The following is a 15508-nucleotide window of genomic DNA, read 5'->3' on the forward strand; positions in this document are numbered from 1 at the left end:
AAACATTAATTATAGAGGAAATATAAAATCTTTAACTCGTTTTTCCATACATTTTCGATTAAACTCGCTCTCGCTTAATTTAGCTCTGTTCTAATAATCCTGGTTCGAACGAAGAAAGCTTCTCTGAAACAATTTATATTAAAACAAAAATTAGATATTTTTCTGAAAAGAATTAGTTGGAAATAGCCTCCATCTGAAAGATAACAATTTTGATTTATAAACTCCATGACATGTTAAGGTGTGACACTTTATAAAAATTGCTTTTTGTTTATTCGATAGTTTATACTTCAAAAATATCCTGTGAAATCGGCAAGGTCGTATCTTGATCTAGTTTTTGAATGGCACCGTTATAAAGAACAACTGCTCGTAAGTATAAACCTCTAAAGTTTTAACTTTAAACTCTTTTTTCTCGACATTTCAAAATTCAAAAAAACTCAGCGAGTATTGACTGATCGACTTTCAATTTGAAACTGTGTACTCTTTAATATATGTATTTAGTATGCAAAGACCTACGATCGTTTTGATTGATTGAAAATTGTCAATCTTCAACTGTAATAACCTTTCTGAATTTCTTTGTTTCAGCTACTCATTCGGCCGAAATCATGTCAGCAGTTGGAGAACTATTTTTGGCAACTCCGAAGACAACACATAACACTGTTATTTCTGAATATTTTTGTAAAAAAAACTTAATATAGTTGAAAATATGCCTCCAAACATTCGAACTTCTTCTAGTACTTTCTTTTTTTCATGGGTTTTACTGGTATAGTTCCTTAAAGCTCTGCGAATATTTCGAGATTCGAACAAAGAAATCTTCTCTGAAACAACTGTGTTTCTCAAAAGGATTTCAAATCCACATTGGAAGAAATAATTTTAATTCATAAAATCATTGATATATCTATATGCATATATTAAATAGCAGTTTTAAAAAGGCCGATTTCTCTGTTGGGATTACAAATACAAATATTTATATACCATTTAAGCTGCTGCCACACAGTCATTGCCAACTCTTGGCGCCACAATGTTTGCTAATTTGCAATTAGTGGTCAGTTTGTTGCGTGTTTTGTTTTTAAATATAAATGTAGTATGTTGTTTTTATTGTTTTTTTTTAAGCCCACTCAACTAGCAAAGCAGCTGAAAGGCATAAAAATTAGTATTGTCAGCTGTGACTACCGCAATTATGCAAGGACTTTATATTTATTGCCGCTAATTGCATTGTTGTCATTACCTAATTCCCCAAAGAGAAGCATGTACTGAATATATTTTAAATAATGTATTATATAAAATTAAATTTTAAATAAAATATAAAAAAATTATATTAAAGAAGGCAACAAAATTAAAAAGGTGCTGGTGATTTTTACATTAAAAAATGTTGCCTACATTTGGGAGCGAAATTTAAATACCTTGGATCACTAAATTCTAATGAAAAGCTATGGAAAAGGAGAAGCATTCACTCTTAAACCATAAAATAATCAATTTTCGTGGAAAGAGAAGAATAAAGAATGAAGCTAAATTAGTTAAGTCTTCTTCCGATTCCATGACTTCGAAAGGATATATTAACACAAAAAGTCAGTCTCAAACTAACATTATATATAACTTGGTTCATACTATTACAGTATAATGAGTATGAACCAAGCCTCATAAGTCATTACTTTAGTTGAACCACCGATTTGACATAAACTGTCAGCCAAGTAATAAGTCGGTCCGTCTGTCAGCTGTCAATATCGTACTGTAATTTTATTAGATATCATTTATCATAAACAATTTCCTTTCTGCTGGAAATTATTGCGTCAAACGTTTGATTGAATAAATGGTGTTTCCTTTAATATCTATCATAAGGTCTAATTTTCAATTTCAGCTGTCAGGGTGTTTCGTACAATTTACTCATCAAACTAACTGTAATTATTACAACCACTTAGCGTTAAGTATTGGCAAAGCCATTGCCACAAACACTTTTGGGTCCATACCATCAACTGTCTCAACTGGCTACAAGCATAGATAGCAGCGTCTACAGATTACTTACACCAAGTAACCCCACCACTTTATTTTCCCCACACCACGTACACCCACACCTCAAATTTAACCAGCCAACTTCCCTTTTCATACACACAATACAATCCATTAACCTGCCGACAGGCAGTCCCCAAGTAACATTATAATCAGCCAGCCATCCAGCCGATGTAGCATCTTCCTATTTCTGTGCCACAAAAATCAACAAAGCGAGCCTCGACTTGATGGGGCAGTTAGCAATCTGGGAAGCTTTGCTAGTCCATCGTGCGAAATGAAGAGTGAAATGTCATCGTTGCTATTCGAAGGTGAATGATAACGGTGGTGTGGGTGTTGGTTGAATGGTGATGGTGATAATCGAAATACAACAAAAACACCAACTCATTTAAGACAACGACCGAGCAGCAGCAGCAACTGTATACGATAACGGCAACAAAAAGTGGTACAACAACAATAGTAACAAGCAGAAGATACAATAGCAATCATTAGTGGTTGAAGAACTGACGACTGACACTGAGCCCAAGTTAACGGTATGCTGCGTAAGAAGCCCTAAGAAGGGGGAAACGAATGAAAAGGGAAGTAGAAATTGTTACAGGCAAATTAGGTTGGTGAAAGATGCCGGTGATTCAGTGGTATGACTGACTTCAACTGCGGCTGAGGTTGTGGGAATTCCGACGTACCGTCGCTTGCTGGAAAGATTAATTGTTAATTTACGCTGATAAACGCCTCAGGTGGAAATGAGAATTAATGGTGTGTACATTTTCAGCGACGCACACAGCCGGGGAGGGTGGTGGTGAATGGTGAGCATGTATAGGTAGTAGGCGCGAAATATTACTTAGCGTTGATTATTTTTTGTTATTTGTTGGTTTTGTTGTTGTATTATTAATGTCTATCGTTGTTGTTGGTAGTTAGATTCCTCTAAATCATAGTGTAGAACGAGATGTTTAAAGCCAAAAATGTTACTTTAAATCACACAAAGTACGTTAAATGTACATAGCAACCGCAACCTTAATCCAGAAATCCAGTAGACTGATATAATTGGACTACCATTGCGTTCCAACCAATATCCATATCAGATCCGCCAGCATTGGCCCTACAATCGGCGAAACGCATTCGACTGAGTCCAGAGCTTCCCAATTTCTCCTTTTTCAATTCAAAACACCGAGTTAAACTGAGTCCCTTTCAACTTAGTCTTTCCATGGCAAAAAAGACCGACGTCTTTCGCCATTTCAAGTCGGTCAGGATAGTCGGAGTTTCGCCAAGGTAGCGAAAATGTTTAATAAGTACCGCCCTTTCTTCTTAGATTTTCCTCTCCTCTTTCAAACTGAGTTAGTGTTTCCATGACAAAAGAGACCTTCTTTGCCAATTTCAGTCGATCAAGGTTATGACAATTTTTGTAAGTAGGGCCCTTTCTACTTAGATCTTCTTCTCATCAGAGTCGTTTAGATCAAATCCTCGAACAACTATTCTAGGAATAAAAAAACTTATTGTAACAGTGACAACAAGCTGGCTATATCATAAAAGCTGCCTGGAGGAGGACCAAGTGGACTCATCTCATCACTTTCCTCGGGAATTCTGCCGTTCCGCGATCAAGACAAAGTTTTCTCGGATATCAATTTTTCGAACAACCGCGCGAAATTGCGAAAATATAAGTGAAAAATCTCTACAGATTTGTAGTAGGAGCTCCTAATCAAGGAGCGGATCTTGACTTCGCAAAGGACTTTCTTTCATAGTCTATGTGTGTTTTCTCTGGGGCTATAAGTGGCCACAAGACCGAGGGAATACGTTAATACCTAAGCGACCTTTCTTGCGTGATAAGATTTCAACAATCTCCCGGATCTTGTCGTCGTAAAGGGCATCTTCAATCGAGATCTAATATAATAATTGTAGGTCTAGCGGACAGTAATATGAAAATAGAAATGTCCAAATTCATCACTGTCGATCTTAAATGGCGGCCAAGTCTTTAAATTCAAAACTCTCTTTACTTAAAATCCCAACATAACTTCATACCCTTTCTCCGCGCCAAACTCATTAGTGAAATACGCTCTAAAAGTCTCTAAGAACCACGTGACCGGCATTCAACTAAATATTATTCATGATTAACTATTTTGTAAATTGACAGCAAAAATATGATGAAGGAAACGACTTAAGTTTGACTTTAATGCAACACTGCCCAGCAAGTGAGTAAATCGTCTTTCCACCAACTGTGAAGTTGCTTCCGGACTGGCAAAAGTTTCTTAAGAAGTGAATAATTTTCACAAATGCATCTATTATTTAAATCTATTCAATTCGCTCTGGGCACAAAGACTATTAGTGAGCGACGGCCAGTAGAGCAGTGGGTAGGCAGGCAGTGCGTCGAGAAATTAAGTTGGGCATTTGCAATTCTCAGTTGCACGCTAGAAACTTAAACGATGACGATGTTTAGGCTTAACTGAGCACACATTTCGCACTTCCGTTCTCGTAGCTTTCCATTCGGAACAAACGGACGACCAACACCGGCCGGCCAACAGTCAACAGACGTCAAACGTCTGACAGCAGCCGCGTGCCAGTTGAGAACCAAAGACCACAGCCAGTAGAGCCGTTATGGTGCACAATGATGACGCTGTTGCTGGGCGTCTTATTGTCTGCGGTGTACGCGCAAATGAATGCGGGCAACCCGTGGCGCGGCAAATGCCGGCAGAAGAAATAAAAGTTCGAAATAAAAGAGCTTGAAGGTTATGCAGACGGTGGACGACGAGAACTCTGGCGGATGGAGGGATGAAGGCGGTAGAAGGTATGAATATTTCGCATCATTTCCCTTTCTGTTAATGGACAACAATGTGATTGTTGAAGTTTTGCTGCCGCAGCATGAAATTTGCGCACAGCAAAATATGTGGCTTTGTGTGGACCGAAGCAAGGAGAAGAAAAATGCGTAGCGTCCACAAAACTCAGAAGTGGCATATAAAATAGAATGTTTGACGAAAGAAATAAAGGTACATGGCACTGGCGGTGGTGCTGGTTAAACGCGGTGTTGATTAGAAGAAAGTGGTTCGAGTGTAAGAAATGGAAAATTGTGCGAAAAGTTTTTTAGGTGGTCTTAGCACCAACCCGCGGCATAGCAGACACGTTGCAGTGTTATGGCAAATGACCGGCCTAAAGGCGTCAATAGCAACAGAGCGGGCAATAACAATAATATTCATAACTGCAGAACAACTTTGACTGAACATCCGCCCCCTTAAAACCGAGCACGCCTCAACTCGCCTAGCCGTAAGTAAAGTTAGGCCGTTAAACGAGCATTTCGCTCAAGTGCCCATCAAGCTGTTGTCCATAAAAACACGAGCGAGTATTAAATTCCTGCCAACAGCGAGCGTCAGAGCAACTTTAGCTGAAATTATAAACACAAAGTCAGAGCTTAGCTAAAGCGCTAAAATATTTAGAACGCAAAATATAGAGGCTAGATAGCAGCTACAACGTTCATAATCAACAACTCCATGCAATTATATATATATTTGGCGTAGGAACCGCTTTAAGCGATTATAGCCGAATCCACCAGAGCGCGCCACTCATTCCTCCTTTTTGCTTTTTGGCGCCAACTGGAAACACCAAGTGAAGCCAGGTCACTTTGCACTTGGTCTTTCCACCGGAGTGGAGGTCGTCCTCTTCCGCGGCTTCCTCCAGCGGGTACTGCATCGAATACTTTCAGAGCTGGAGTGTTTTCTTCCATCCGTACAACATGACCTAGCCAGCGTAGCCGCTGTCTTTTTATTCGCTGAACTATGTCAATGTCGTCGTATAAATCGTACAGCTCATCGTTCCATCGTCTGCGGTATTCGCCGTTGCCAATGTTTAGAGGACCATAAATCTTGCGCAAAATCTTTCTCTCGAAAACCCCAAGAGTCGTCTCATCGGATGTTGTCATCGTCCACGCTTCAGCGCCATACATCAGGACGGGAATAATGAGCGACTTATAGAGTTTGATTTTGGTTCGTCGAGAGAGGACTTTACTTTTCAATTGCCTACTCAGTCCAAAGTAGCACCTGTTGGCAAGAGTGATTCTGCGTTGGATTTCAAGGCTGACATTGTTGGTGTTGTTAATGCTGGTTCCCAGATAAACGAAATTATCTACAACTTCAAAGTTATGACTGTCAACAGTGACGTGGGAGCCAAGACGCGAGTGCGCTGACTGTTTGTTTGATGACAGGAGATATTTCGTCTTGTCCTCATTCACCACCAGACCCATACGCTTCGCTTCTTTATCTAGTCTGGAAAACGCAGAACAAACGGCGCGGTTGTTGCTTCCGATGATATCAATATCATCGGCATACGCCAGGAGCTGTACACTCTTGTAGAAGATTGTACCCTCTCTATTTAGTTCTGCAGCTCGTATTATTTTTTCCAGCAATAGATTGAAGAAGTCGCACGATAGTGAGTCACCCTGTCTGAAGCCTCGTTTGGTATCGAACGGCTCGGAGAGGTCCTTCCCGATCCTGACGGAGCTTTTGGTGTTGCTCAACGTCAGCTTACATAGCCGTATTAGTTTTGCAGGGATACCAAATTCAGACATCGCGGCATAAAGGCAGCTCCTTTTCGTGCTATCGAAGGCAGCTTTAAAATCGATAAAAAGATGGTGGGTATCGATTCTTCTCTCTCGGGTCTTTTCCAAGATTTGGCGCATGGTGAATATCTGGTCCATTGTAGATTTTCCAGGTCTAAAGCCACACTGATAAGGTCCAATCAGTTCGTTGACGGTGGGCTTTAGTCTTTCACACAATACGCTCGACAAAACCTTATATGCGATATTGAGGAGACTTATACCACGGTAGTTGGCGCAGATTGTGGGGTCTCCCTTCTTATGGATTGGGCAGAGCACACTAAGATTCCAATCGTCAGGCATGCTTTCTTCCGACCATATTCTACAAAGAAGCTGATGCATGCACCTTATCAGTTCTTCGCCGCCGTATTTGAATAGCTCGGCCGGTAATCCATCGGCCCCCGCCGCTTTGTTGTTCTTCAAGCGGGTAATTGCTATTCGAATTTCTTCATGGTCGGGTAATGGAACATCTATTCCATCGTCATCGATTGGGGAATCGGGTTCGCCATCTCCTGGTGTTGTACTTTCACTGCCATTGAGCAGGTCGGAGAAGTGTTCCCTCCATAATCCCAGTGTGCTCTGGACATCCGTTACCAGATTACCTTCTCGGTCCCTACATGATAATGCTCCGGTCTTGAAACCTTCTGTTAATCGCCTCATCTTTTCATAAAATTTTCGAGCATTACCCATGTCGGCCAGCTTTTCAAGCTTTTCATACTCACGCATTTCGGCCTCTTTCTTTTTACGTCTGCAAATGCGTCTCGCTTCCCTCTTCAGTTCTCGATATCTATCCCACCCCGAACGTGTTGTGGTCGATCGCAACGTTGCGAGGTAGGCAGTCTGTTTTCTCTCCACTGCGGAACGACAATTCTCATCGTACCAACTGGTTTTTTGGCGTTGCCGGAGACCAATTGTTTCGGCTGCAGCGGTATGCAATGAGTTTGAGATGCCGTTCCACAGCTCCCTTATATCGAGATGCTGATGAGTGCTCTCCGAGAGCAGGAGTGCAAGTCGAGTAGAAAATCGTTCGGCTGTCGGTTGTGATTGCAGCTTTTCGACGTCGAACCTTCCTTGTGTTTGTTGACGGGCGTTCTTTGCTGCACAGAGGCGAGTGCGTATCTTTGCTGCTACTAGATAATGGTCCGAGTCAATGTTTGGTCCTCGGAGCGTACGCACGTCTAAAACACTGGAGACATGTCTTCCGTCTATCACAACGTGATCGATTTGATTGCGCGTGTTTCGATCAGGGGACAGCCACGTTGCTTGATGAATTTTTTTATGCTGGAATCTGGTACTACAGAGAACCATATTTCGGGCCCCAGCGAAGTCGATCAGCCTCAGGCCGTTTGGCGATGTTTCGTCATGGAGGCTGAATTTTCCGACTGTTGTGCCAAAGACACCTTCTTTACCCACCCTGGCGTTAAAATCGCCAAGCACGATTTTGACATCGTGGCGGGGGCAGCGCTCATAGATGCGTTCTAGGCGCTCATAGAAAGCATCTTTGGTCGCATCGTCCTTCTCTTCCGTTGGGGCGTGGGCGCAAATCAGCGATATGTTGAAGAACCTCGCTTTGATGCGGATTGTGGCAAGACGTTCATCCACCGGGGTGAATGCCAGGACTCGGCGACGTAGTCTCTCTCCCACCACAAATCCAACACCGAATTTGCGCTCCTTTATATGGCCGCTGTAGTAGATGTCACAAGGACCCACCTTCTTCCGTCCTTGTCCCGTCCATCGCACTTCTTGGACGGCGGTGATGTCAGCCTTTAGTTGTATGAGGACATCAACCAGCTGGGCAGAGGCACCTTCCCAATTAAGAGTCCGGACATTCCAGGTGCATGCCCTCAAATCATAGTCCTTTATACGTTTGCCGTGGTCGTCATCAAAAGGGGGGTTTCTCATCCGAGGCCTGTGTTTCTTATTCACTGGTTATTCGTTTTTATGTGGTGGGTCCCAAGCCCTACGCACAACCGCACAAGCGGGCTTCGCCTTCTCACTTTAGCTCGCCTCCAAACGGATGTCTGTTAGCTACCCAGGGGATACTTGGTCTAAAACCGGAAGTCGTGAGCTGCTTGAGTCATATGCAAAAGAATCGTTCCTGGCCACTCCCAAGTGAATGGCAATCAGAAACTTTCCTCACTTGCGTGAACTTCTACATATGACCCCATCCCCTAATGCAATTAATCGCTACAAATGTTGATTAGTTGTTGGCTGTTTTAATTTTCGCGCAATTCTTTTTTTGCAAGAAAATCCAGTTACTTTAACGCCTCATTGAGTGGAGCGCGTGCTGCTCCACTTTAATACGCTTCGCTGCACGCATACCAGCCACGCCCCCTTTCACATAAATATCCATTATCGAGCTTAAGCAGAAAGCCTCGGAGTACTGCTGTACTGCAGCGCTTTCCACAAGGTGAGGCAGAATAAGTGCTGTAAGCTCGTTGTAATGCTTGAGTGGCTGGGAGAAGGCCAAACCGAGCGCAACTGCCGATGAAAAGAGATACTTGATGTGGATGCAAGTTGCAATTAACGCTGTAGCTGCTGGTTAACAAATTGTGGAGCGCGGTGGCAATGGCGATGACTGTCGCTTATCAGCAAGTGGTCAACGGGCTGCTGTTTTGAAATATGGACTCAATCGCAGTACATACATATGTATACAAACATACTAAAATGAATAATAAATATACCCTTCACGGTACAATTTGCTGTCAATTATCTTAAAATTCATACAATCAGTTATTGAGGGTATGGATTTTCAAATTTATCTTAAGCTTCAATACCAAAATTAACCAGTCATTAAAATCCTCATTTTGACAGGTATCATGTGATACTTTTGACAAGTCATTAATTGTCATTTGTATAAAAAATTCTCTTTTGTAGGGCTCAGTAGCAATTTTTCTCTCAACCGCACATGTATATCTCTTCACATTGAAATCATGAAATCAAGTCCTCAAAAGCCAGTTCTTGACAATAGGCTTAATTGCAATCAGCTGCGCTGTTGTTTTGTTGCATTTTTAAGGCCGCTGAGATTTCTTTCAAATCATTTTGTGCAGGTGTTTGTAATTAATTAAAAATATTGTTAATTTACCATAATTAATAATCGAACATAGAGATAGATAAATAATTGGGTTAAGATTTACTGTTTAAGATAATGAAAATTAAAAAAAAAAATGGAAAGAAATGGATTTCAGAATGTATGGACTTTCGCTCTCTGGTTTTTGTGGTTATTCGGAGCTACAAGATCAAATTTATGTAGAGATATCTGTTACGGGAACTCAGTAACCTAAGTCAATTGAGAATTTTTAGACTTTCCGCATATATATAGGTTCTACCGAAAAATAGACTTTATTTACTAGGTACAGTACTAAATTTGGTAAAGGTATCAGCATTTATTAAAACAGATCATGAAAAATTGTGAAAATATGTTTTTAAAGACCAGTTAATATCAAGTTTTCTAAATTTATTAGCAAATAGACTTGAAAACTATGGATCATACTGATAGTCTTAAGAAGGCAGGAAAATAGGCAGCAATATATCAAAATAAATATGGGATCAATCAATATAAACATCTCTAAATTTATCAAAAAGTTATCTTGAAAACTACAGATCATACTGATAATCTTCAGAAAATACGAACCCAGGAAACTAAAGCAAATATAATAACCTCTTGGAACTCTAAAAAAATATTGGTTCCAGAAGAACACAAAAACAACATGAATGGTGGTGGCAATAACTAACGATAGTTCAATGTTAGATAGACCCCTACAACCCTTTGAAATTGAATGAAACATTTCATATTAAGTAGGATTTGGATTTGGATAGGATAAAAAGGGGTCTCGGACAGATAACTGTATAACAACGGTTGTCTAGTTCTGAAATCCGATTAACCAGATTCTGTCAATGAGTTTCAGAACTGATGTCACATTTTGGAAACCTCTGTTGATAGCAAATTAATACTTAGGCTGAATGTAGAAGAGTCTTTCAAAATTTGTCTTACAACGGTTAAAGCTTTGAAAACAACAACTATTAGTCAATAAAATTCACATATCAAAAGATAGTGTTGATCAAGGTGACGAGATAATGAATATATTACAAGAAGGAACCTCGTATTTTTTATGATTCAATAAATCTTGTTAATACAGAATAATGTAATATAGATATCAACGACAGCATGTTTTATAAAATAGGAATATAGAAATATCTGTTAATTCGACAAATATAGTATCTATTAACGAATTAATATTATATAGTTTGCTTATTTTCGTCAAGAGAGAGAGAGAGAGAGAAAGAGAGAGAGATAGAGATGGAGATAGAGATGGAGGTGGAGATAGAGATAGAGATAGAGATAGAGATAGAGATAGAGATGGAGATAGAGATAGAGATAGAGATAGTGTTAGAGATGGAGATAGAGATAGAGATAGAGATAGAGATAGAGAGAGATAGAGATAGAGATAGAGATGGAGATAGAGATAGAGATAGAGATAGGGATAGAGATAGAGATAGAGATAGAGATAGAGATAGAGATAGAGATAGAGATGGAGATGGAGATAGAGATAGTGCTAGAGATGCAGGTGGAGGTGGAGAGATAGAGATAGAGATAGAGCGAGTGGTTCTTAAGACCCTACATGTGAAATCAAAATGTTCGTTAGAGCCAAATGCGACTATTACAACTATTTAATTATTAAAGGCTAGTGTACCCATTACAATATAAGTCTCAAGCGATCACTTGACAGTCCTCGAGACCAGTGCACAACAACAACGCAAATAATATGCAATCAACTTGTAAGCAATCACAGCAATACTTGGGGAAAAACACAAACAATTTACAGCGTCCAAGCAATTTGCAACATTTCATTGTAATAAATATGTAAAAAGCTACTTGAAAATGTTGTCAACACGCAGACGGTCACTTATGAAATACAATACACAGAAATTTAAACACCATACAATAGCGCGACAATCATGCGCGTGCAGCTATGCGACGGGTCTGCGGCAATGTGTTGCACATGCGCAGTACAGCACCGCATTGTGTCGGCGCATAAATAAAATTCTAATTGGTGTGTCATGCGCGCTTTTGTTGTTGTTGTTGTTAAATGCGATAAAGCGATTCAGCGCTGACTGCTAAGTTATGACTTGCAGTGGTAGTTATTGTTGTTGCATGGCTGCGCAGTTGCAGTTGCATAGCCAGAGTTGTTGTTATTGTTATTGCTGTGCTGTTGATATTTAGCCGCCAGAGTCATATTGTATATAGAATATAAGTATACAATGTGCGCTCTCCGGCACCCCTGCCCTGTCCCTCATATGTCTTCTACAATTGTTTGTTGGTGTTGTTGTTGTTGACACTTAATCGTGTTATTTAGCTGTAAAGCAATTGGTTAATCGTGCGACATGATCAAAACTGCAGCTCACTCTGTGTCATACGATATGCACTCAAGCATTTATGTGAGACAGGGTGTGTGTGTGCTTGTGTGAAGGGAGTTTTGTATGCCCAGCGCCGTGAACTCGGTACTTCATTCTTGTTGCTTTGAGCTGCTATTAAGCCGCTGCATTCGTACTTATGGCTATTTGTTTGCTTGTAATGACGAGTGTGTGCCGCCTTCAAAAGTGTCAGCGCGTCGTGTTGGCAACTTGTCAGATTTGTTGTTGTTGTAGTTTTTATTTTTCATGTTTAATGCTTACAAATATATTTATTTAGATTTACATGTTTAACCCTCACCTCTCTTTCTCCACACCTCTTGGGAACATCTGCCCAGCTGTCAGCTACTCTTCTTCTTCTTCTTGGTCAACTTGCCTTTTGTCACATAATCGTAAATTCCGCTGTCCACATGCGATAAGCTGACAAATTATGACGGACACATCAATCGTTGTATTTATGATTTCATTAAATTATTTTTACTTTTCTTCTCGAGTTTTTTCTTTTCATGTTGCACAAGTTATGAGTGCCCTCCGTTAACGATTTAATGTGATCGGCGTGAAATCGTTTGTTTTGATGTGTTTGCTTTTTCAAACAGCGAATGATAGCAATAAAGATTAAATATTTTACAAAAACAAAATATTTATGAGCTACATATGTGCGCTCTTCAAAATACGAATTTATAGGTATCAAATCTTCAGGTTAGGGGTTACGTGATAATACGTACAGATACACATAAATCGACCTTAAAGCATAACGAATGCTACTGAGTGGAGTTTTAGACTGCCACAAAGGCTTGAGAGGTTATTAAAGCCTGAAATGTTAAACATGTTGTTTACCGTTAAATTTTCTTATAAGCAATTAAGTGCGTAATAAAGTTGGCTTTAATGTGCTTTTGAGCTTTGTTGTTAAGCTCACAGTATTTTTGGTTGCAAAAGGGAGTCGGTATTTTATGAGTTTTTGGATTATAAATTATAATTAATAGCCAAAGTGTATGGGGAATATATGTATATCTGATCTTGAAACGGTAATAATTTTCATGTTGATCACATATGAAATATCACTTGAAGTTGTGATTTTGTTCTATCAAAGGTTGCTTTAATTAGAAAAGTCGTACCAAAAGCGAAAAAGAATTGATTTATTCAAAGTGAATCTAATAAACAAATGAAAAAAATGGAGGATCGCTAGTTTCTTTGTGATGTATATAATACCTCTGTATACAGGTAGAGACCACAGTTTGTTTGTGCACCGGACCAACAGTCTCAAAGCTGAAGCTTGCAGACAGGGTCATCTAGAAAACATGTTCCTGGGTAAGAGTATGATCCCTCTCCAGGGCTTATTAATGAAAGAATAAAATTTCCTTCGAAACCACCGAACAACGAATCCGATGAGATTTAAAAATCGCTTTCCGTCATATTGGTTATCTAAAAAACCTGATCTGATAGGGTTAAATTGGCCTTGGATTCGGATTCATCGAACCCAGAAACATCTAGTATATACATATAGTAAAAGCCTCAGGTCATGACCAATTTTTTTTTAGATAAAATGCTTTTGAGAATTGGAAACCGAGTTTGGGATCTAGGCTTCTAGCGATGGTTCCTCTTTTGTCTTTCCGATTAAGATCATGAGAACATATTTCATGTCATTCTGCATGAAATCGTTATTATAATGACAACTTCTTTTTCCAAAGTCATAGACCGATGCTCCAGGGGAACACTTGTTGGACATAAAGATTCTTGGTGTAATTTTATTCGAATTCATATTAGAAAGTAATCACATAATCTTGTAAACCAAGACATAGAAATAGTAGACATTTTCTTATCAACTTTCCATATATTTTTCTATCAAATGAAGACCTAACTAACATCAAAATTACCTGCGACTACATAGAGTTCAAAATTAGTAATTGAAGGTAAACAATTGTGGACATGAAAAATGTTTAATAATGCAGTCGATGCGATAAAGTTAATATATTTACCCGCTTTATGGTATAAAATGCTCAAAAGAACATTTATTTACTTAACTCGTACAGTCACAACAACAAGCTTGAATGTTAAGTTCAACATATTTGCTTTGAAAGCTCTGAAAGCTAATAAAAAGTTACTTATTGTTTATGGCAGTTTATATTTGCTTTCTGAGTCGATAATGCTTAAGGTTTAGGGTTCTTTCTCACAATGGTATGAATGATGGTTTTCAAATTGATTAAATTCAAGGTAAACTTTTTTGATCTTATTTAAAGTTTTCTTCTTCTTCCTTCTTGGTTTCTGATAAGCACCGAATTTTAAGTTGCTTCTTCTTCTGTCATGTCTGGAGCTATGTAGATTAGTTCAGAAAATACTAATGGATACTAAAATTTGTATATTTTCGTATGAATGGTCCATTATCAACGGACCTAATTGTATTAATTCTTGTTTTAAGGAAAGATCGCTAAAGTTTAATAATTTCCCCACGGATCTAAACTAAAAAAATTGGTGAATACTGGATCTTAGGTCAATAGATTACAGGAAATGTCAAGGTATAAATTCACAAAGAAAAGATAAGTGTCACAAAACTCACTCCAGTTATATTCATTACATTAAGTTCTTTAAAAAAACATTTTATACAAATCCTTTAATCACATTTTTCCGTCTTTCAGCCTCCTCGAATAAAAACAAATATATTCATGAGCAATTGACGCGAGCTAATTTCCACATTGTTCACACCCTTGCCCAAGGTTTTCAAACCCCGTGGAATTATTACGCATCTCAATATCAAGTGCTGGGGTAAGAATTGTCACCCTTCGCATAGGTTTACTATAGCCTCTATAGTGCAAATAATACATAAAAGATGAATCTAATAATTTAAATTAAAAATTGAAAAAAAAACGAAATTTTACAACCCCTGAAAAGTGGCTTTCGCAATAAATCCAAGCAACAGCTGAAATGGGCTGAACAAAAGGGGGGACTTTTTTGCAACGAAATAAACATTGAAGAAACTTAACTTGTTTTGTTGTCGAAATGAAATAAAGTGAGAATGTGCTGCTACAAAAATCGGTTTAATTTTGCAGAGAATAAAAAATGCAAAAAAGAAATAAAATTTGAGCAATAAAATGTGACTTAAGTGAAGGCGGTTTAGTGTACACGAGAGTGGGCACTAAGTAGGGTTGCGCGTAAGCTTGACTGCTTGGCATTTCCGCAGCAGCTTTCGCAGACAAAGCGACACGGAAGTGCGACTGGTCACACATTTGTATGGCATGCAACATTTGTGACACACAATTTTCGAGATAACCAAATCACAAGTGTGAAATTATGAAAAAAGTTATATATTTGTATATATCTACATATGAAGACATTGACGAATATTAAAATTTTACGCTTCAACAGCTAGACACAATACGCAATTAGAGAAGGTGCCATAGAAATTACTGCATTATTTTATCTTCTTTCAATGGAGGAGGAAGTCACTGACGAGTGACAGGAAGTTGAAGTAAGAGCGTAAAATATGAATGTTATGATGATGTTGAGAGGAGAATCTTCTCACAATAC

Source organism: Zeugodacus cucurbitae, chromosome 3 (genome assembly GCF_028554725.1).
Source record: "Zeugodacus cucurbitae isolate PBARC_wt_2022May chromosome 3, idZeuCucr1.2, whole genome shotgun sequence".
Lineage (NCBI taxonomy): Eukaryota > Metazoa > Arthropoda > Insecta > Diptera > Tephritidae > Zeugodacus > Zeugodacus cucurbitae.